General features: G+C 46.4%; 1 protein-coding gene and 1 pseudogene across 3 annotated transcripts in view; one reads left to right on the top strand and one right to left on the bottom strand.

Moving 5' to 3' along the window:
- Positions 1-21256, top strand: part of Rnf157 (ring finger protein 157) — a 77047-nt gene that overhangs the window by 23743 nt on the left and 32048 nt on the right. The window lies entirely within an intron of this gene.
- Positions 6414-6924, bottom strand: Rps11-ps2 (annotated as a pseudogene).

The following is a 21256-nucleotide window of genomic DNA, read 5'->3' as shown; positions in this document are numbered from 1 at the left end:
AGAGCGAAAAAGCAAGAGAGAGAGAAAACGAAACCCCTTTCCTCTTTAAAGAGAACAACAATTGCCTAGGGCGCATCACTCCCTGATTGGCTGCAGCCCATGGCCGAGCTGACGTTCACGGGAAAAACAGAGTACAAGTAGTCGTAAATACCCTTGGCTCATGCGCAGATTATTTGTTTACCAACTTAGAACACAGGATGTCAGCGCCATCTTGTGACGGCGAATGTGGGGGCGGCTTCCCACACCCTCCTTAGGCTAGGGACGGCTTTAGAGATTTGGGGCTGCTGAGTGACTCAGAGAAATTGTGTTCAGGAAGGTTGCCAATGCTGGCTCTCATCCTGTCCCAGGTGACCCCTCTCCTACCATAGTACTTTGTATACTAATTTTCTAAGTAAAGGTGCAGAGGCATGTCTCTCAGCACAGTGCTGAGATGAGTTCTGTGAATTCATGGGGAGTGTGGGCCAAATAGCAAGTTCTAGGCCAGTCTGTGCGTGCGTGTATTTAGATGGCCTCTTCTGCCTGTAACGATGACTTGAAGACAAGCAAAAGCGTCTTGTATATAGGTGTACTTATGATGGCACACTTTCCCCCAGGTGAGTCACCTCGGTTACATCTCCGTGCAGGACCCTGCGTGACTGAGCTCCTCCTGAATTCCTAGGTAGCAGCCTTGACCTTAACTCTGAGGCTCCCCACCCCCACCCCGGAGGAGTATTCACATTGGTGTTCTTGTTGGTATGTTGGTTTCTGTAGTACCCATCGTGTGTGTTTAATGCTGAACAGAGATTTATTTAATGTATGAGTACACTGTAGCTGTCCTCATACACACCAGAAGAGGGCATCAGATCCCACTACAGATGGTTGTGAGCCACCATGAGGTTGCTGGGAATTGAACTCAGGACCTTTGGAAGAGCCAGTGCTCTTAACCTCTGAGCCATCTCTCCAGCCCCTAGAGATTTTTTTTCTAAATCATATTAAGTCAGCTATGGGGTTCATGCCTATAATGTGGTACTTCAGAAGCTGAGGTGGGAGGGGGTCAAGTCTGAGGCCAGTTTGGGTTATGTGGAGACACTTTCAAAAGCCAAAATAGGCCGGGCGGTGGTGGCGCACGTCTTTAATCACAGCACTTGGGAGGCAGAGGCAGGCGGATTTCTGAGTTTGAGACCAGCCTGATCTACAGAGTGAGTTCCAGGACAGCCAGGGCTACACAGAGAAACAAACCCTGTCTCGAAAAACCAAAAAAAAAAAAAAAAAAAAAAAAAAAAAAAAAAAAGCCAAAATAGTCCAGCAGTGATGTCTCATTTCTATATAACTCTAGCACTCTGGCCCAGTGATGGTGGCACTTTTAATCCTGGCACTCAGGAGGCAGAGGCAGGAGGATGTCTGTGACTTAAATTCTAGTCTGGTTTACCGAGTTCCAGGACAGCCAAGGCTACACAAAGAAACCCTCTCTTGAAAAGCAAATGAGCAAACAACCCTAGCACTTGGGATATTGAGGCAGGAGAATCATTGTGAGGCCAGTCCGGTCTATAACACGAGACACTGTCTCTAAAATAGAAAGCAGTGTACAGGATGAATGTAGCGTGCATCTCCCTCTCTCTACTCACATGTATTGAGCCCTTCCTAGCTCAGTTGTCTTAGGCAGTGTATGTGTGTTATCTCATCTTGTCTTCAGCCTAATGAGAACGGCGCTCATTCAGCAGGCGCACAGAGCCACAGAGTTGAATATTACCAAGCCTGCCAGGGAGCCAGTCAGCTTCTGACCTCACCGTGCTTCAGAGCCTCAGCACTCTGCTGTTGGGTCATGGTCAGGCACACCCAGTCTGTCCCACATTCTGCCCAGGAACCCTTGTGTGGATCACCAGGAGCACTTTGTAGGTTTGGTTGAGATCTAAAAGGGCTCAAGGATTGCTGTGCCCTCCTGGAGCATTCCCTCAGAGAGTAAGCATGTGGTGTGTAATTCCATCTGCTGAGCTGACCTCTGGCTTTGCCAGGGTGCTCTTTAGGTTTGATTGGGGGACATCCTGAAACTGAGAGTAGACACGGGGCTTTAGTTCTGTAGAACTGACTCGACTCTCAAGTGACAGCGCTGGGTGTCTGCTCGTGAGCATCAAGTTACAGAGCAGAGAAGACAGCCTTTTAAAGCCATCCAGCAGCAGGGGGCAAGAGCCACTCCTCTTTCCAGAGGGGGGAGGGGGAGGATGACAGAATGAGAACCGCATTGAAATTAATTGTCACATTGAGATATAAATGCCACAGACTTCCTGGCTCCCCGGGTCTGTAGGATTTAACAGGTATTTCCTGCCATCTTTTCCCAGTGGGCTGCAGAGAAGCCTTCCAGGCTAGGGATCGGCCCCCGCCCCCCCCCCCCCCCCCCGCCCTGCACACTGCCTCAAGGCAGACTGTTAGTCAGCTCTCAGGGTTGGATTTGCATGAATGAGTGTGTGGATGTCCAGAAAGGTGGCGGAAGAGAGTGGGAATCAGGGTTTAAAGTCTTATTTTTTATCTTGCCGTTAACCTCTGTGAGACCATGGAAGGTCTCAGATTGCACACTTATAAAGCAGGGATGGTGCTGACTTGAGAGGAGTGCAGTGCTTGGAAGATGCCTTCAGATTGCTGGATGAGAAGCAGCCTGGGACAGTGACAGCTATATTTGCCAGCCTCTCCTCCAGTTATCTCTTCAGCTGCTGCTCATTGTGGGCAGATGGACCATCCGTTGTGTCTTTACGTTATCGTTTATTGGCTTGTCTTTAGAGTGCTACATGTCAAACATACAGCCTCATGCATGGGAAGCAAGTCACCTACCGTTGAGCTCTGCACCCTTAGCATGTACGTTGGGTTCAAGGTATTGGTTGGTTTTTTTTTTTTGTTTGTTTGTTTGGTTGGTTGGTTTTGGCAGTGTTTTCCTACGTAGTGCAGACTGGCCCCAAATTCAAGATGCTTTTGCATTATCTGCATAGAGCTGGGGTTATAAATGCGCACCCCACTCCCAGCTTCTTCAGTGCTGTAGTAGGCGATGCCCTGGGCTTCCAAAGGCCTCTGGGAACCACAGCAAAGAAATACACAGTAGAGTCCATCCCGGTCCTGGAAAGTGCAGGCAGAGCAGCTGCTGGCCTCTCTGCCCCCTTGGTTAGAGTTAGTTTGCAGAAGAAAACCAGTGAAGCTCTAAGTTACTTAGTCAGTGGGAGCTGTCTCTGCCACACTGTCCTCTCGCTGTCCTCTCTGCTTGCGGCCAGGAGTCCATGTAACATTCCTCGAGTTCCTGGGGAAACTGCTGCATTTTAGCCAGTCCTGACAGTTCCCCTCATGCTGTGTTCTCTGAAGTGGTTTGTTTCATGCCTTGCCCCTCGTACACTCTGCAGCAAGGCCAATAAGAACCGAGGAGCACGTGTGTGCTTGGCTTCCCAGTCTTCTAGAGATGTGCCCAAAAGCTGTGCCAAATGCAGTGTCTGCAATTGTATGCTCTTATTAGCATGTGTGCAGGGGGATGCCCTGCCAAGCATCCTACCACTGAGCAGGCACATTATTTTGACAGACGTCTCAGGTGGCCCAGGCTGGCTTCAACCTTGCTGTGTAGCAGAGGCTTTGAACTCCTTCTGATCTTCACCTCTATCTTTCTTCCTTCCTTCCATTCTTTCTTTGTTCCTTCCTTTCTTTCTTTTTTAAGTGATTTTAAAAAAATTAGTGCTTTGTTTATTTTTATTTTATGTGCTTTAGTGTTTTGCCTGCATGTGTGTCTTCATTACAGTGCCAGATCCCCTGGAGCTGGAGTTGCAGACTGTTAGGAGCTGTAGTGTGGGTGCTGGGAATTGAACCCAGGTCCTTTGGAAGAGTAGCCATTGCTCTTAACTGATGACCCATCCATGTCTCCAGCCCTGCCTCTACTTTTCAAGTGCTGATTTTTAGAAGTGCCGTGACACTCAGCTAGAGACAAGGTGTACTGGCTGGTTTTGTGTCAGCTTGACACAGCTGGAGTTATCACAGAGACAGGAGCTTCAGTTAGGGAATGCCTCCATGAGCTCAGGCATTTTCTCAATTAGTGATCAAGGGGGAGGGCCCCTTGTGGGTGATGCCATCTCTGTGCTGGTAGTCTTGGTTCTATAAGAGAGCAGGCTGAGCAAGCCAGGGGAAGCAAGCCAGTAAGTAGCATCCCTCCATGGCCTCTGCATCAGCTCCTGCTTCCTGACCTGCTTGAGTTCCAGTCCCAACTTCCTTTGGTGATCAACAGCAATGTGGAAGTGTAAGCTGAATAAACCCTTTCCTCTCCAACTTGCTTCTTGGTCATGATGTCTATGTAGGAATAGAAACCCTGACTTAGACACAAGGTTTTTTCCTTTCTTTCTGTCTTAAGAAAAACAATTTTGGTGCCAGGCGTGGTGGCACACACCTTTAATCCCAGCACTTGGGAGGCAGAGGCAGGCAAATTTCTGAGTTTGAGGCCAGCCTGGTCTACAAAGTGAGTTCCAGGACAGCCAGGACTACACAGAGAAACCCTGTCTCAAAAAAGAAAAAAAAAAAAATCCCTGTCTCAAAAAAACATAAAAGAAAAAGAATAAAATGTTTTGCCAGCATGCCACACACACGTACGAAGGTGGAGGATGGTTTTCAGGAATTCCTCCTCTCCTCCCGCTGTGAGTTCCAGGATCAAATTCTGGTCCTCAACTTGTGCATGTGGTCTTGCTATGGTGCCTAGGCGCCTCACATCCCTCCCTCCCTCCCTCCCTCCCTCCCTCCCTCCCTCTCTCTCTCTTTCTTTCTTTCTTTCTTTCTTTCTTAGATTTATTTATTTATTATATGTGAGTACACTGTAGCTGTCTTCAGACACTCCTGAAGAGGGCATCAGATCTCATTACAGATGGTTGTGAGTCACCAACTGGTTGCTGGGATTTGAACTCAGGACCTTCGGAAGAGCAGTCAGTGCTCCTAACCACTGAGCCATCTCTCCAGCCCCTGCCTCACTTTTCTAACTAGCTAAAATGATTGGATTTTACTGCAGTACCCATCTCAGGCCAGGTTGTTAACAGGAACTTACTAGTGTATTAACTTGTGAAGTAGGGGCTTGCACATAGTAACCGTAGGAGTGAGGTCGGGAGGCAGGGAGAGAGAAAGAGGAGCTTTCAGTCAGCCTTGCTGCCATTTGATATTCCTGCAGAAAGCAGGGTTGAGTAAGCCGACTCACCCCTCACTCTGATGTGCCGAGCAAGCACTGGGAGAGAAGATTAGGTGTCCTGGCATGGAGAGTGCGGGCCTGTTTTCTAGAGCAAGGGCATCTGAGAGGCTTGAGCAGGATGTCCAAGGCCGGAGAGCTGGGGAGGCACCAGAAGTGACCTGACAGCAGCAAGAAAAGCACAGAGCAGGAACAGCGACTGTGTCTTCCAGCGCAACACAGGAGCAGTGGTTGTGGCTCCCAGCACAGAGCTGTGTGGGTGCCACTCAGAGGGGAAACCGAGAGGACAGCGGGCCCGTGTCTGAAGGGCCGTGACTGGCATACCAAGTGTGCTTGGCCTCCGACGGGCTGAATAGATTAAGGTGATGGTTAGTCACCAGGCCTCTGAAAGGCAGGGAAGAATTTAGTTTATCTTATTATTGTTATTTGTAAGCCAGATGTGGTGGCGCTCTAGTCCTAGACTTGAGATGGAGATGTCTGGGTATATTTACTGGCAAACCACGAACCCCAGGTCCCCAGATTCATTGGGTTTCTGGAGGTGGCTCCCGCCTACAGTCCGGGTGCACACAGAAGGCCAGAGCGGAAGGCTTGCTGTGAGTTAGAGGTGAGTGTGAGCTACACACAATGAGACTTTGTCTCAAAAAAACACTTTCTGCCATTTTTAGTTTTTTTTTGTTTTTTCAAGACAGGGTTTCTCTGTGTAGTCCTGGCTGTCCTGGAACTCACTCTGTAGACCAGGCTGGCCTCGAACTCAGAAATCCGCCTGCCTCTGCCTCCCAAGTGCTGGAATTAAAGGCAAGCGCCACCATACCCGGCTTCATTTTTACTATTTTTAATTACGAATATCTGTATGTCTGTATGAGTGTATGCATATAGTGCAGGTGGCCTTGGAGACCTGAAGAGGACATCAGGTTCCTCACAGCTAGAGTTAACAGGCAGCTGTGAGCTGCTTCATGTGTGTGCTCGAAGCAAACTCAGGTCCTCTAGAAGAGCACTACGCACTCTTTGTTTGTTTGTTTGTTTGTTTGTTTGTTTGGTTTGGTTTGGTTTTTTGAGACAGGGTTTCTCTGTGCAGTCCTGGCTGTCCTGGAACTCACTCTGTAGAGCAGGCTGGCCTCGAACTCAGAAATCCGCCTGCTCTGCCTCCAGAGTGCTGTGATTAAAGGCGTGCGCCACCACTGCCTGGCTGCACTAAGCACTCTTTTTTTTTTTTTTTTTTTTTTTTTTTTTTACATTGGAAAATAACTTTATTTGTTCTAGGGCATTGGCCAGAGTCTCCTTAGAACTTCTGAAACTGCTTCTTGGTGCCAGCAGCCTTGGTGACCTTGAGCACATTGAATCGCAGTCTTGCTCAGGGGTCTGCACTCTCCAACTGTGACAATATCTCCAATCTGTACATCCCTGAAACAGGGGGACAGGTGCACAGACATGTTCTTGTGACGCTTCTCAAAGCGATTGTACTTTCGGATGTAATAGAGATAGTCCCGGCGGATGACAATGGTCCCCTGCATCTTCATCTTCGTGATGACACCAGACAGGATCCGACCTCGGATGGAGACATTACCAGTGAAGGGGCATTTCTTGTCTATGTGGTGCCCTCAATGGCCTCTTTGGGCATCCTGAAGCCTAGACCGATATTTTTGTACTACCAAGGGAGTTTTTCCTTGCCGGTTTCTCCCAGCAGAACCCGCTTCTTGTTTTGAAAGATCGTAGGCTGCTTTTGGTAAGCAGGCTCCATCTGAAAGTCCGCCATCTTCCCGGCCGCCGGAGAAAAGGAGTGCACTAAGCACTCTTAATTCCCAGTTCTTCTCTTAGTTTTTCACAGTTTGAGACAATAATTAATTTCCTTTCATAGTCATCACAGCCAGCCAACTGTCATCAGTCCCTTGTCCCTGTCTGCCAGACAAACACTGATCTGCTGGCCTCATCCGCTCCCTCATTCTCTTAATATCCTTTTGAACCTCCCTGGGACTCTAGGCTAATGTTAGGCTCTAGTGATAGAAAGACATAAAGTACAGCCCCTGCCACAGGCAACCTGTCCTGCAGCTGTGACATGACATGAGAAGGGTCAGACAGAAGCACCAGCGATTCATCCAAGCAAGTGAGTGCACCTCCTTCAAGTACTTGGAGGGAGAGCGGCAGTGGGAGGGGCAAGGCTGTCCTGCAGTGCTCTCCTGTCCTGATAGAGGTCTGGACTTCTGTCCTTTGCACCTGGAAAACATCGTCGTTATAGTTTCTCTTTTATTTAAATAAAATGTTTTTATTCTGTATGTATGAGTGTTTTGCCTGCTTGTATGTGTGTGTACCACATGCGTGCAGTGCCCTCAGAGGCCAGCAGACAGTGGCGGATCACTTGGCACTGGAGTCACGGACAGTTACGAGGCACCGTCTGAGTGCTGGGGATTGAACCCAGGTCCTCTGCAAGAGCAAATGACCTGAACAGCCAAGTCATCTCTTCAGCTCCTCACCAGTAGCTCTTTAATTGGGGCTCAATTAATATACATTCTGGTAACATAGGAAAATTGCGGAGATGTGAGAAAGAATACAGATGACAAGTTATCCAGACAAGACCCCGGGCCTCAGTAGGCACGAAGAGAGTACTGATGCATAGAGAGGTGGCCTTGTGCTGGGAACCAGTAGGAGAGGTAGAGTCTAGGCTGTAGCCACTAGAGCATCTTCTGGACCCTCCCAAAGGTATAGCTAGCTAGTAAGTTTCCCTGGCCTGTTCTAGTGCGATGCTCCTCTGCCTCTGCGTAGAGACTTTCTCTAAAGAGTCACCACATGCCAGGGGATGTATTATTCAGGTCCCTCAACACCCCTGACATTAAAAAGAACAACAACAAGCCTTCCTTTCTTATTGATATTTGAGCCTAGCTATGGCAGTGGCCCGGAGGGCAAATGGGGACAAGGTCTGTAGGGCAAGTATTCCCTTATCAGGTGTTACACTTATTGTGTAGCCCTTAAGCAAAGGGGAGAAGGGTAAGGGCAGATTTCTCCATTTTCAGGGAGAGGGAGTGGCCCCCTTCATAGACCCAGTTAATATGGGGTTTATAGTTTTCCAGTAAATATACCCAGACATCTCCATCTCAAATGGAGTTCACTCCATTCCTACCAAGGCCCTTCACATAGCATACTTGGCTTCACTGAGAGGCCAGCTTGTGCTTAACTCTACAGCTTTTCTTCTGTCTGTCTGTCTGTCTGTCTGTCTGTCTGTCTGTCTTTTGTATCTCATGCTGGCCACCAATTCACTTGAATTCCTGATCCTCCTGCTCCACCCTCCTCGGAGCTGAGATTCCAGGTATACACCACCGAGTCTGTAATTTCATGTCGTGTCTTCCATGCGAGGTGGGCATTCTACCAGTTAGGTGAGCTGCATCTCCAGCCTGTGTTTTCGTTTGTTTTGTTTGGGGTCAGGATCTCCTGTATAGCTTAGGTGGCCTTGAACTTCTGCTGTAGCCTCCCGGGTGCTGGGATTGCAGGTGTGCAGCCTAAGTTCTGCTGCTCTTAACTACTGCTTTGTGCCTGCAGGAGGTGGCTGTGATTCAATGTTTCCAGAGAAGGTTTTCTGGTGGTCAGAGTTGGGTTTACGTTGTTGACTGTCACCATATCTGAGGTTGTCGTTTTCTCCTTTCATCATGGATGGCTGCTAGTAACCACCGTCCACTCTACAGTCCTGCTGGAACCACCTCTCCCATACCTCCTGTTCCAGAGGCATCAAACCGACCAGTGCAGTAAATGCCACGTGGTTCCTGTCTCCCTTCACCTTGCAGGGAAATTCACAGAATGCCAGGGACCAGCTATCACCCCCCTCCTCCACAGTGGAGGCCCTGTGCTATCTGACTGATGGGCAGTCCATCTCCAAAATCCCATCTGTACAAACCACTGGGGTTTTGCTCTGCTCTGAGACATTCTTAGTCTCCAAATCCCAGCTACCTCTGAGCTTGTTCCTCCAGCCTCTGACTTAAGTGCTAGGATTATAGACTCACACCACTGTGCCAAGGCACTGTCTAAGGCAACTTGTGAGTCTGACCACCACCAGATTCTGCCACACAGGGTCTCCCTCGGTCTTGTCTCTTCACTCAAGTCTGATATCACTTCCTCTCCCAGACTCGCCGAGTGTTGATTCTTCTTAGACGTTTTTTATCCCAGTACGCTGCTTCCAGCATAATCCGGGCACATGCGTGCATGCAGGTGTGTGTGTGCTGCGGTGAATGCAAGGCCTTCCTCAGGCTCAGCTCTTCCCATTTCAGATCTGTGCGGTTGGGAGCTGAGACGCCCTGCTTAACTTCATATTTTCAGCTGCTTCTCCAAGCTACAACTCAGAAGTGAGAGTCAGCTCCATAGACATGTAATTGAAAATGTTAACTATAAATAGTGTGTTGCCAAGGCTGGAGAGATGGCCCAGCGGTTAAGAGCACCTACTGCTCTTCCAAAGGTCCTGAGTTCAAATCCCAGCAACCACATGGTGGCTCACAACCATCTGTAATGGATTCTGATGTCCTCTTCTGATGTGTCTCAAGACAGCTACAGTGTACTCCTATACATAAATAAAATCTTTTTAAAAATCTTTAAATAGTGTGCCGCTTATACTGGGGAAAGAATGAACAGCCTGGTTAAGGCGTCTGAAGTACAGGACAAGGATTTCCTTGTATAAGATTTTGCTTAACAGTTTTAATGCCCAGTATCATTTTCAGTCGTGTTAGTAATAGGAAGTGACGCGCAGTTTATCTGGGTTCAGTCTTGCCACAGGTTTTTTCCTTGTCTGTCTTTCACAGTCAGGCTTTCTGAGCTTCAATCTGTGTTAGCCCAGAGCTGTGCAGAACACTCAGCTGGGTTTTGCAGCTTGGTGAGACAATTAAGTACTTCACTAGCCACAAACCAAGGCAGTGTAGCATCATGACAGTTCTTACAGGGATGAGTACTCCACAGACTCGGGCTTCTTAGTGTAACAGAAATGTAATCTGAGGCTGGGTGTGGTGCACATCTTTAATTTTAGGACTAGGGAGGCAGAGGCAGGTGGATCTTTGTGAGTTCAAGGCCAACCTGGTCTACAAAGTGAGTTCTAGAACAGCCAAGGTTATGTAGAGAAATCCTGTTTCAAAAAAAGAAAATAATTTAATCCGTACTCATTTCTAGCTAGCTATGGTTTTCTTCAAATGTTTTGTTTGTTGGCAGGGTCTTATGTAGGCAGGACTTACCTTCTTCATCTGCTAATCAGCCTCAGCCCTTGTAGGGCTAGGATTATGTTAACACCAAAGTTCATCTAAAGGGACAGTAGCTGTGTCCTGTGTGTCACCACAGAAGAAGACAGCAGGCTGTCCCCTGCTGGGATATTTTTGTTTTTGTGTTTAAATTCCTTCAGGACTCACTGAAAGTGGGCTACTTCCAGTGGAGCCACCAGAGCCGTCCCAGGCTGCTTAGTGCACAGTGCTCTGTGCCCACCTAATGTGTCTTGTCATCTGCAGAGAGCCAACCTATGAGGGTAGGAAACAGATCCTTGGCTGCCATCGCCCGAGTGACAGGAAGGGACGACCAACTCAAGGTTTTGGGGGGTTTGGAAATCTTGGTTTTATTAATTAATTATTTTTGTTTGTTTGTCACCTTGTCACATGCTGAAGTCATCTCAGGAGCAGAAGCTCTACTGAGAAAATGCCTCATCGTGTGACTTCTCTCAGGCTGACAGCTGTAAGCTGAATTAAATGTTGTCTTCCACAAGTTGCTTTTGGTCATGGTTAGCCACAGTAATGGGGACCCTAACTGAAACATTATCTTTCTCTCTTTTAAAACAGTGTCTTACCGTGCAGTCCTGGCTAATCTAGAACTCACGGATCTCTGTCTGCTTCAAACTCCTGAGTGCTGGGATTGAACGCATGTGCTAATACCTTGACAGAGTTGGAATTTATGTCTCTGTTGGAAGTTTGCGTCTCAAACAGAGTAAATATTTCTGGGAAGACACAGTCTCTCCAGGGTCACAGCAAAGTAATGTACAGTCTAATTGTGTTTACTCCAAGTGCTCAGGGATTTATAGATGAGATACTTAATTGCTTATATTTCATTTGTACTTTTTGTTTTGTTTTGCTTTTTTTGTTTTTTCAAGACAGGGTTTCTCTGTGTAGCCCTGGTAGTCCTGGAACTCACTCTGTAGATCAGACAGGCCTCGAACTCAGAAATCCGCCTACCTCTTCCTCCTAAGTGCTGGGATTAAAGTCGTGTGTCACACCACTGCCCAGCTATACATTATTTTTAAAGATTTATTTTTGATATTTTTAATTATGTATATGTGTGTGTATATGTGTGGGCATTATGAAAGACAAAAATAATGTAAGAAACAAAGCATGTATCCCAGGTAGAATGTGCTATTGAGGATCATGTCACCATTGCTGATCGCTGGTGACATGCCTTTCAAAGCATTTTCATTTGATCTCAGTTTCCCTTTAAGATACACAGGAGCTGTAATTCTTGTTCTACAGATGGGGACACTGATGTCCAGGGACATTTATAATGACTTGTCTGAGTGTCCTCCGTCAAGTCAGTGGGAGAACAGAGGCAACGCCCTGACCTGACTTCCGATGTCACCCCTGGTAATTAAATCAGTTAGCTTAAGAAATACTAAGTAGCAAGACAACTTAATAAGTAAGTGTGTCCCTCAGGTCCAGTCCTGTGGCCCACCCAGAACTCACGGGGCAGAGACTAGAGAGAGGATGCTAAAAGTTCAAGACCACCTTGGTCTACATAGTGAGTTCTGGACCAGCCAGGCTGCACGGCGTGTGCCCTTGTCACACAAAAGAAATCAGATCTACCTGGTGACCTTTCTTTTTTCAGTTATATTTGTGAGTGTTAATTGTGCACATGTGGTCTGAGAGGCAATACTCAGTCTAGTGAGTCACCCTGGGGCACACACTGCCAGTATATATTTCTGTCTGTACTGGTTTCATCATGCAAGTGGCCCAAAAGTGGGTTTTCCCCTCCAGAATATAATGTCCCAGAATAGCACACACACACACACACACACACACACACACACACACACACACACAGAGTTGTGGTGCACTAGGAAGGTGGCAAGCTGGGCTCAGACACTCTTACAGGATCGTGGGGAAAGGTGCTGTGTGGTGGGAGTCTCTCTGGAAAGTGCCACTGAGAGCCCAGGGCAGCTGTGGTGTTGGGCAGATGAGCTCTGAAGCATCTGGCTGCAGGAATTTCCTCGAAATGTCTTAGAAACCACGGACACTCTCACCCGCTTCCTGTTGCCGTCGTGGTCCCTTACGGGAAACAGTGCTTACTACTGTTGCAGTTCAAAGAAAATTTTGCTTCATTTTTCTGCCTTTTTTTTTTTTCTTTTCCTTTTTTGGTGTGATTCAGGCCTTGAACTTGTGATCTTTCTGCCTCTGCCTTCTGAATGTTAGGGTTACATGTACCACCACACCCAGAGAATTTTCTACTTTTAAAGATATATAAATTTTAATGAGACAGTTCTACTTTCTACTGAAGGCTATAAAAGCCCTTCTGGGCCAAAAAGTCTTAACAACATCTCTAAGTGGCATACTTACTTCATTTTCTAGCCAGTCCATGAGCAAGTGGCTTAGGAGCTCTGATATACAGAAATTAGTTATATGCTTATTTTTTGTAGAAGGCAGAGCTAAGAGTGAGCTAACTGTGGAACATAGTCCTCAGCTGTATCTTATTTTTTTTTTTTAAGATTTATTTACTTACTTATTTATTTATTTATTTATTTATTTAATGTACATGAGTACATTGTAACTGTACTGATGGTTGTGAGCCTTCACGTGGTTGCTGGGAATTTGAATTCAGAACCTCGGCTCGCTCCGGACGACCTCGCTCAATCCCTCTGGCCTAAAGATTTATTTATTTATTATATCTAAGTACACTGTCGCTGTCTTCAGACACACCAGGAGAGGGCATCAGATCCCATTACAGATGGTTGTGAGCCACCATGTGGTTGCTGGGAATTGAGCTCAGGACCTCTGGTAGAGCAGTCAGTGTTCTTAACCCCTGAGCCATTTCTCCAGCCCAATTTTAATGTTTTTGTGTACATATGTGTGTTTGCCTGGGTGAGCTTATGTGCACCATGTGTGTGCAGGAGCCCATGGATGCCAGGAGAGGGTGCAGATGCCCAGGGGCTGGAGTTAGAGATGTGAGCTACCATGCAGGTGCTGCCAGCTGAGCCCTGGCTCCCTGCAAGGGCAGGAAGGACCCTAACTCTGAGCCAGCTCTCCAGCCCGAAAAACTACTTTTATGAATTGTTTTTTGACTTTGCAGAAAAAATTGTTGCTTTGCTGCATAAAACAGCCCAGCAAGGGAAATACATCCCAAAACTGAGAGTGTATTGTTCCTTCTTTGACATTGAAGAGCCGACACCTAGACACTTCTCTCAACTCACAGGCAGTTCCAATGGGGAAAGCCTAGGGTTTTTTTGTTTGTTTGTTTGGTTTTTTTGTTCTTTTGTTTGGTTTGATTTGGTTTTTCAAGACAGGGTTTCTCTGTGTAGCTCTGGCTGTCCTGGAACTCACTTTGTAGACCAGGCTGGTCTTGAACTCAGAGATCTTTTGCCTCCCAAGAGCTGGGATTAAAAGTGTTCACTACCACTGTCCAGCAGTCATTTTTAAGGGAAATGTATTAGTGTGTTGTATGTGCACACATGTATCACATATTCAAGGCGACATTCCAGGACTACCTTTGAGAGTTTCCTCCTTCTCTGCGGGTCCTGGGACTTGAACTCGCTCAGCTTATCAGGTTTCACATGTGGTGAGTTTACCCTGTGAGCCTTCTCACTCACCCCTTCCTGGATCTTGATGAATACAAATTTTAATCTCATAAATTATTGGGTAACTTCTTACTGTATGTTTTATTCTTAAGGAAACAGAGGATTGGTGGGTAAAGCAACTTGTGTAAACCCACGCACACGTTTCACCAGTGGGTCCTGTTTTTCTATGACCTGTTTCAAAGTCTGAGTTACAGATTTTTAATTTATATTTTTTAAAAACAGGGTCTCACTATGTAGACTGGGCTGGCCTTGAACTCACAGAATCAGCCTGCTTCTGCTTCCTGAGTGCTGACAATAAAGGTATGCCACACCACAACTGTGAGCTGTAGATTTTGAAGAGTACTGTGATGTCCTTATTACATCATTTCAGAGATATTCCTTGTACTATGGTATTCTTTTTTTTGTTTTTGTTTTTTGAGACAGGGTTTCTCTGTATAGCCCTGGCTGTCCTGGAACTCACTCTGTAGACCAGGCTGGCCTCGAACTCAGAAATCCTCCTGCCTCTGCCTCCTGAGTGCTGGGATTAAAGGCGTGTGCCGCCACGCCCGGCTGGTATTCTTTATATTATAGTATTCATTGTATTACTGTAGTACAGTATTATAGTATTCTTTGAACTATAGTATTTCTAGTACTACAGTATTCCTTGTACTATGGTATTTCTTATAGAATCCCTTGTATTATAGGAATACAATATTCTGTGTACTATAGTATTTCTTGTATTATTGTAGTATAGTACTCCTGGACCCATTATTGATCAATCCTTTTTTTTTTTTTAAAGATTTATTTATTTATTATATGTAAGTACACTGTATCTCTCTGGGTGTCAGATCTCATTACAGATGGTTGTGAGCCACCATGTGGTTGCTGATGGTTGTGAGCCACCATGTGGTTGCTGGGATTTGAACTCCTGACCTTTGGAAGAGCAGTCGGGTGCTCTTACCCACTGAGCCATCTCACCAGCCCCTTGATCAATCTTGATCACTTGATCCAGACAGTACAGGTTTATCTACTGAAAACTTCCACTTTTCCATATTTTGTTAGAGGCCAGTCACTAAGTCCTGCTGAACCTTGGACTTCTTACTTAATTATGGAGTTGTGCATTCTTTACAGGTTATTAAGCATAAAAGAGTCTTTGTATAAATGGCCAGGCTGAGAATTATAAATTTAACTTACATTAATGATGTTGGGGGATGGGTAGTATGAATTATTTTTATTACAGTTACTTATTGGGGATTTTTTTTTATGTGTATTTGTGGTCTGTGTGGCGGGATTGGGGGTGCACGTGCCACAACACTCACATGGAGGTCAGGAGGAAACTTAGAGAAGTTGGGTCTCTTTCCACTTGTGTGAGTGAGTACTGAGGATGGAGCTCGGCTGTCAGCGGGGCAGCAAGCGAGTTCACCCACAGAGCCATCTTGCTGGCCCACGAAGCCCTTCATAAAGGATTTCTGTCCTTGCTTTACGCCCTGAGTAAACTTGGAGCATGGCCCTTTGATTGTCTGTTTGTTTTAGACAGGATCTCCTTAAGTAGAGCAGACTGGCCTCAAACTGTCAACTCTCTAGCTTCTGCCTCAGAAGTAGGGATTACAAGATTGCAGGCATGACCTGCCGTGGAGCTGAAGCTTGGCATCCTACTGGCAGGCAAGGAGTCAGTCAGAGAAGCAGAGCCGTGGAGAAAAGCTTGCATGGAAAAGCATTGGTGGCATTGAAGCGTGTGGCTCAAGGGGTCAGGACCGGGAGGTGGTGAGGACAGAGAAAAGCAGAGCCCTCAGGAAGGACAGGGAGAGCTCAGGGTGTGGGGAGCCCACATGCCCTGAACTTGATGGGTTGGGAGGTCTAGATTTTGTCTCTGACCTGTACTATCGAGAAGGTGCAATTGTAGCTACTAGATTTCAGTGTACATGACTTAAAGCATCTTAGACTTTTATAAAAGCCAAAGAAAGTAATCCAGCTAGTTGATTTAACGTAGCTGCTCCTTGCTCTTGAGGCTGTCAGAAGGGCAGTCAGAGGTTTCAAGAGGCTCAGGAGCTCTGCGGGACAAAGTCAGTGACGTCTTGTTATATTAGCTTCAGGGTTGATTTTCATCAGTTTTCACATGTCTTTGTTTTAATAACTTAGAAAAGTCTAGGAGACATACTGTTTATACAGTATATGCAGTGTATACTGTATGCTATGCATGTTGTGTATATTGTATATGCTGTGTATACGGTGTATTCTGTATGTGTGTATAGTGTATATACTGTATACTGTGTATTCGTGTATACTGTGTGTATTGTGTATACTGTGTATGCAGTGTCATTGTGTATGTTATGTATGCTGTGTATACTGTTTATATTGTGTGTGCAGTGTATGTTGTGTATACTATATACTATGTAGTTGTATAGACTGTATTCTGTGTATACTATATATACTGTGTATACTGCATCTGCTGTGTATACTGTGACTTTATTTTGTGCCATTGCTCTCCTTAAGTAGGATATCTGAATTTCAGGAGCAGCTAGAGAAAATACATCTCATAGTTTCTGACTGAGTAATGGCTTTCTTCCAACGGCTGCATTTCCAGACGCACTGGCCAGGCACAGTAATAGGCTTACAGAATTAACTGTTGCTGGTTTCATACAGCTTCTCTTTTCTGGAGCTAGAGATGAGATTTTGATCCTAGGAGCCTCAGAGTATCTTTTCTCTCAGGCACTCTGGAGACCTTGCAACTCTTATAATTTATCTCGGCTCTCACAGCAGGAGCTTTAAAGTCATCATTTCAGTGGGACTCAGAAAGCCAACCTGGAGTCTCCCAAGGTGAAGGCCATCTTGGGTTTTAATTTCTTGTGTGTTTTTGAGATGGAGACGGAGAATATTTTGGTTCCACTGCCTTTGTTAGTAATTGGACAAAAAGAAATGTCTCTGTTTTTAAAAAGCTGGAAGCTGGCACCTTCAAATGTTTCTTTGGAAAAAGTGTGTGTGTGTGTGTGTGTGTGTGTGTGTGTGTGTGTGTGTGTGTGTGTGTGATTTTAATATCCTGTCTCAGCTGGCCCTGGTACTTGCCTCTCTGAGCGTAGGCTTCATGTACAGTGTCAGGCATTTCAGCCCTCCCCCCCAACCCCCCCCCCCCCAAGACAGGGTTTCTCTGTGTAGCCCTGGCTGTCCTGGAACTCACTCTGTAGACCAGGCTGGCCTCGAACTCAGAAATCCGCCTGCCTCTGCCTCCCAAGTGCTGGGATTAAAGGCGTGGGCCACCATACCCGGCCATTTCAGCCTCTTTCCTGTCTCAAAAAAACAAAAAACAACAAAAAAAAGAAAGCAGACTTTTGTTTGTGAGCTGTGTTACTATTAGTCTCCTGCTGAGAGTCAGGAAGTGTGTGTGGAGGAAGAGCAGTGGTTCCAACCATTCCTCAGTACTCCCCAGTCCCTGGAAGGAAGAGAAGACTGCTTTCCCCTCTCATCTCCACCTGAAGTTAGTTGCTCTTAGTCCAGAAGCTCTTGTAATTAAAAGCAGCCCACCTTCTGCAGGGCAGTCTTTTACAGCCATGGGAGGCCAAGGTGGTGCTTCAGTCTGCTGAGAAGGGAGGCGTCTTCCCATAGGGCCTGAATCCAGTGAGTGAGTTTATCACCTGAGCAGAGTCAGAGCAGTGCTGAGTCAGAAGGCAAACCCAAGAAGAAAGAAGTTGCTTGCACTGGATATCATTAAGCACAACGCACAGGAGTCTGTGTTTGCCCGCTCTGAGATCGGCTGCTTTCACATGCTGGTTACCTATTATGCTTACAGAGAATTGCCTAATTGGATAATTGCTTAATTACATATTTTGGAAAAAGTCAACATTAGGGATGATGTCATATGGCCATGACATTGGTCCTGTCCTTAGTGCGAGGAGACCTTGCAATGTAATTAGTACACTAATAGGGATTGCTTTCTTGGTGAATTGCTTTGGTAGCCAAATCTAAACACAGCATTTTTGTGCTCAAAGTCATTCTGCGACACTTGGTTGGGGGTCACCTTCATAGTTTTGGGCGAAGAAGTTTTTGCATCTTGTTGCTTTGGTGACCACATCTTCTTAAATTGCTGATCAGCCCCTTAGTATGGCGGGAAATGAGGGGAAAGGGGTTTCCTGCAGCTGACACAGAGCAGTTATTCCACTCTGCAGCAGGCACGTAGTCTATTTCAAGGATATGGCTGCTCAGAGCAGTCCGTATTCTCACCCAAGTTTTCAAGTGGAGACTAAGCTGGTCTCCCCTGAGAAGCTCCTGGGGGAGGGCGGCATTCCAAAGCTTCGCTAGCCTAAGGCAGTCCCTGCAAAGCTTCCCTGTGTTTGCAGCTGAGAGATTAGAAATAGTGAGAGAGCAGAAGAGAATCAGGCGTCAAATAAAAGTGGAACATGAGTTCTAAAAATTATTTAATTTATTGAAAATAGTACACTGTAAAGGGCAGAACACAGTAGCAAACATACTGCTGTTTTTTTTTTTCCTCCTCTCAAGTAGCCCAGGTTGGCCCTAAGATTACTGTGTAGCCTTGAACTCCTGATCCTCCTGCCTCCATCTCTCAAGCGCTGGGATTACAGGGAATACCACCGAGCTGGGCTGTAGCATACAGGTTTTTTGTTTGTTTGTTTTGTTTTGTTTTGTTTTTTGAGACAGGGTTTCTCTGTGTAGCCCTGGTTGTCCTAGAACTCACTTTGTAGACCAGGCTGACCTCAAACTCAGAAATCCACGCACCTCTGCCTCCCTGGTGCTGGGATTAAAGGCGTGCGCCCCCATGCCCGACTCGTGTGCTGTAAGCGTGGATTTCAGGTGATGCTCTGATCACCACTACAGAATTCCTTAAACGTTTCTGTATGTTCACATTTTTTGATTATGTGAGGCTAGGGGGTAATATGAAATTTGAGTAAGGATATTAGTGGGGAAAATGAAATTTAAAGATTTGTACAGCTTCCTGGCTTTCATAACTTCTGTTTATATAAGATGTTAACGGAGTAGTTGATGGTTCTAGAAACATGAACAAAAGAAAGTTTTAAAAAATGATGAGCTGGGCAACAGTGGCATCACCTTTAATCATAGGGCCCATGAGGCAGGAGGATGGCTGTGAGTTCAAAGTCAGCGTGGCCTGCAGAGCACTTTCTAGGACAGCCAGGCTACACAGAGAAACACTGTTGAAAGGAAGGGGGGCAGGGAAGGAGGGAGGAAGGAAGGAAGGGGATGTGATGACACAATTCTCTAATCCCAGTACTCCCGAGTCAGCCACAGGCAAAGCTTTGTGAGTTTGAGGCTGATGCCAAGGCTACATAGTGAGTTCCAGGACAGCCAAGGCTACATAGTGAGATCTACCACCTCCCCGCCCGCGCCCCCCCCCAAAAAAAACAACCCAAGAAAACTACACACAAACAATAAAGGTGAAGTTGAGGCAGGGGAGACTGCCTCAAACAAATGAAAAGGAAAGGAAAGAAAGGAAAAGAGCTAAGTGTAGACTGAGTGATTGTGTCTTTGCAAAAATACTTCTAACCCCACTAACTCCGTGTAAAAAACCCACAGCCCAGTGATTATATGTATAAGCCATACGCCTAGATTGGGCAGCTCTACCACCACTCTACTCTCTACCCCAGCTAGGAGACCCCTTGCTACCTTCAGCTTCTCCAAGCCACGTGGTTCTGCTCCATCTTCCTCCCACCTCCTCTTCCTCCATCCTTCTCTCTCTGTCCCTCATTCTCTCTGACCTCCAGTCCCACCTTTCCCTTCCACTATCCAGACACAGGCTCTAGTCTTTATTGACCAGTTCGATTGGGGGAGGGGGGAGAAGATTCACATGAAATCACGTGAGTATGTGATCCACTCCTGTCAGGGCGGCCCCTCTTGAGGAAGCAGAATTATCAGAGTACAAACAGGCCCAGGGCAACCCACAACAGCTCTCACTGCTGTATCCTGACACTGCTGCTGCGCTTTATCTCTAGAGTAGTTCAAAGTGATCATTCTCTGCCTGCCTGCCTGCCTGCCCTGCCTCCTTCCTGCCTGCCTGCCTTCCTTCCTTCCTTCCTTCCTTCCTCTTTTTTTAGACAGTAGCGATTGAACTGAAATTCTCTATGCTTCAATTGGAATACAAACTTGTTCAGCCATGCATGTTTCATTATTTTTTATTTTATTCTTTACTTTTATTATTTTATGAGTGCTTTGTGCGCGGCAGATGCCAGAAGAGCATGCCAGATTCCCTGGGACTGGAGTTACAGTTGATTCTCAAACACCATGTGGGTGCTGGAAATTGAACCCAGGTCCTCTTCAAGAGGAACACGTGTCCTTCACCGCTGAACACTGCCCCTCTACGGCCCCTCCTTTTCATGATGTTGGCCTGTTCCCATGGTGGTCACAAAATATGAATGGTTTCTACTAAGTGGAGAAAGGCCAGAGCATTCCGGTCAATGAAGTGAGTCAGAGGGAAGCGAACAAAGCCAAACCTGCACTTAAGTTTCTGTGAGGGTCTGCAGGCTCAGCCCCAGCTCACGCTGTTCACGCTGCGCGCACGCGTGCGTGCGTGCGTGTGTGTGTGTGTGTGTGTGTGTGCAGGAAGTCAGGAGCTGCTGTTTCCTTCTGGGGCTGGAGAAGAAACCCAGCCTCTGGCAGCACTTGCTGCTCTTGCACAGGACCTGAGTTTGATTCCTAGCACTCAGTTAGGTGGCTCACAGTATCTGCAACTCCAGCTCTCGGGGTCACAGACCCTTCTGGCTCCCAAGGACACCTCCACATACACACAAATAAAACTTAAAAGAAAGCTATTTATTGAAGTGAACTGTTTTTTTTTTTTTAAAGATTTATTTATTATATGTAAGTACACTGTAGCTGTCTTCAGACACACCAGAAGAGGGAGTCAGTTCTTGTTACAGATGGTTGTGAGCCACCATGTGGTTGCTGGGATTTGAACTCTGGACCTTTGGAAGAGCAGTCGGGTGCTCTTACCCACTGAGCCACCTCGCCAGCCCGAATTGTTTATTTTTATGAATGAATTATCATCTTTCTTTATGGAAAACTGGGACTTTACGGGACAACCAGCACTTTACGAATGGAGTCAAACACTGGTATGGTTTGGTTTTGCTTTTTGATCCCAGCTTGGCCTCAGACTTCTTGTATAGCTGAGGCTGACCTTGAACTCTTATCCTCGTGCCTCCACCGATGAAATCCTGAGATTAGAAGCATGTGCCACTGTACCCAGCCTGTTTTGTTCTTACCTAACGTGTGCTGTGAACGTATTTTCTATGACAGAAATGAAATTTCTTTCCTTCAGCTTTAAGTAAAGTTAACAAGTGGTTTAAAATAAGCATTTACAGTCATGT

This window comes from Mus musculus, chromosome 11 (genome assembly GCF_000001635.26).
Source record: "Mus musculus strain C57BL/6J chromosome 11, GRCm38.p6 C57BL/6J".
Lineage (NCBI taxonomy): Eukaryota > Metazoa > Chordata > Mammalia > Rodentia > Muridae > Mus > Mus musculus.
This window is presented reverse-complemented; position numbering and strand designations above follow the sequence as displayed.